The sequence below is a fragment of the Cibotium barometz genome, chromosome 49 (genome assembly GCF_041138505.1).
Source record: "Cibotium barometz isolate CiBa-2024 chromosome 49, ASM4113850v1, whole genome shotgun sequence".
In the NCBI taxonomy this organism is placed as follows: domain Eukaryota; kingdom Viridiplantae; phylum Streptophyta; class Polypodiopsida; order Cyatheales; family Cibotiaceae; genus Cibotium; species Cibotium barometz.
This window is the reverse complement of record NC_141094.1, coordinates 38,262,987-38,265,796: the sequence shown is the minus strand read 5'-3', so window position 1 is coordinate 38,265,796 and position 2,810 is coordinate 38,262,987.

The following is a 2,810-nucleotide window of genomic DNA, read 5'->3' as shown; positions in this document are numbered from 1 at the left end:
ATCATCCAACTTATTATGTTGTTGCACTCATGCACAAGAGCATAACCAAGACAACCAAAAACAAACAAATGAGAGACATGGGCTTCGTGCTATTCCAATATTCATAAGGGGTAATTGTATACAAGGCCTTGGTGGGCCATCTGTTCAGCACATAAATGGCATACGCAACTGCCTCCAACCAAAAAAATATGAGGCAAATTTAACCATGCGACATGCCATCTCCATTCTTCCTAACATTCACACCATTTAACTGAGGTGTCTAAGGCAATGTGCATTGATGTTTAATGCCTCTTTTAGCCATATATACATGAAACTCCTTTGACATATATTCCCTCCCTCGATTTGTACAAAGGGTGCCAACTTTACATGCAGACACATTTTTTAGCCATAGAAACAAAGTGTCTAAGCATATAAAAATCTTTCAGTGCATCTTCAATTGATACATCATCCTAGTGTACTTAGAGTAGTCATCAACAAAGGTCACAAAGTAGAGATCTCTCGAATCATTTATATCCTCATAGAACCACATACATCACTATGTATAAGCTGTAATTTTTGGATAGCTCTTACTCCATCTTTCGATAATGATGCTCGTTGCATCTTTCCCAAAATGCATCCTGCATACATTTTTGACACAGGAGCCTCAAGCTTTAGCAACTTTGACATCATCTCTTCACTTTTAAGAAATAACAAAGTGCCAAAATTCAAGTGACTTTGCATTTATCTTTCTTCTTAGGCTTATCATCCCCCTCCTTGCCAAAAGATTGGGTTGATTCTCCCTTTATCTTGTAGCCACTCTGAGAGAAAGGTTTGCCTTTACCTTTTTGACTGGTCTCGTGAGTGCCTAATCTCACACGCATACTAGTTCAGTTTTACCGAGATTGTTCTTCTTTGCGCGGCAAGAGCACTACAACAACCAACTTATCAAACGCAAGGGCATTGGGATTTCCCTTCATCATGGACCAAAGTGTGGATGCAAAGCCCTGGTATGCATTCAATAAAGCTATGAGAATACTAGACACGAATGAAATATGCAAATTGGCCTCATCAATACATGCAAGGTGCTCTCTGAGATCTTCGATCCTTGTGAGAAACTAATCCATTAAGTCTCCCTCATTCATATGCTCGAGTTTTACATGAGAAATAATACTTCTTTTGTGCATTTAATGTCTAGAGATCAATGAGAGTTGATAGGAAATACATATCAACAACTTTGTTGTGCAAACATCAAAATTTAGGTCTTAGCAAATACACATTAACAAATTAATTATGCACTTGTTAGCAATCTTAAGTAAAATTAAGATTTTTTTTGAATAGGACAAACCATAAACCCTATTGTTAGGGCAAGGTAGGGTCATACCAACACTCCCTACTAGAGTGACACTTGCTTCAACATAAAGAGTTTTGCCTCGGACACTCGAACATAATCATGGTGGCATACATAGCATGTATTATGGTGGCTTGGCACCTATTTTTGAACTCTTACATGAGTGACATTTGCACCACTACTAGACATATTGACCTCTAGGCAACTTGCACACACTTTAATGCACATTACTTTTATTTATATGTTGAATCAAGCTTGTATGGGTGTTATTACAATCATCATCACTCTCTTGGAGTTGAATGAGTCCACAAAAGTCAATCTGGGCCTAAGGAAACAGCTCCATGGTGGTGCTTTCCATCTCTACACAAGTAGTTAATCTTGGTTGAGCTCTAAAAGCTCTTGCAACACGGTGGTGTTACAACGCTCGCGGAGGCGTGGTGGAATTGCTTCCCAAGGAGTTGTAAAGCTTGGAGTGCTCCAACTTCGATAGCATTTTGAATTGGACATTTTCAAAGGCCAACAAACCTAGCAGAAAGCCTTCTTCAACAAGATGCAACTACCTTAGCTCGATAGCCTGGTATCTTGACCACCTAAGATAATTACCTTATCCTCTATAAGAGTGGGCTCACATGTAGCTTTAAGAGGACACTCTCAATCCAATCATGCCAAAGTGAGTGGTCTACTTACCTACTTGAACAAATCAACAATTTGCAAGAAGAGAATACTACACTAAAGGGGTGGCCTCATGAAGTAGAAGGTTGACATGTCACCTTAGAAAACAATCCTAGCTTGATAGTTAGGACCTTGTAAAAAGCATAAATTATTACAAATATGATGAAGTAAGACTTACATGAGACTAAGACGGTGGTCAAAAAAGATTTAAGAGCACACATTAAAGTCACATCCGAAGTAGAGAAAAATGAATTGATGCGAGTAATTGATTGGGAAATAGTATTTGCCAAAGTTTCATAACAAGGTAATCATGTAATTAATACTAGCGTACCAAACTTCATAAAGTTGGGGTCCTTAAATAGTCAAACAATCTTCAAGGCACAAAGATAACATAAGAATACAGAATTAGCCAAGGTCATAGCAAGAAAAAAAGATGAGTGGACAATCTATTTTGAGGAAAGAACTCTCATTGAAGTTTTTTGTGAGTCTTAACCAAAACTCATATATATATAATACATACATATAGCGCGCGCGCACGCACACACACACACACATATTTATATGTACATACACTCATATAACACACACAGATATATATACATATTTGTATAAATATATATATATATATATATATATATGTATATATGTATATATATGTATATATATATATATATGTATATATATGTATATATGTATATATATGTATATATATGTATATATATATATATGTATATGTATAAATATACATATATGTATAAATATACATATATGTATTGTAGCCATATATATGGTAGTGATGTGTGGACACATG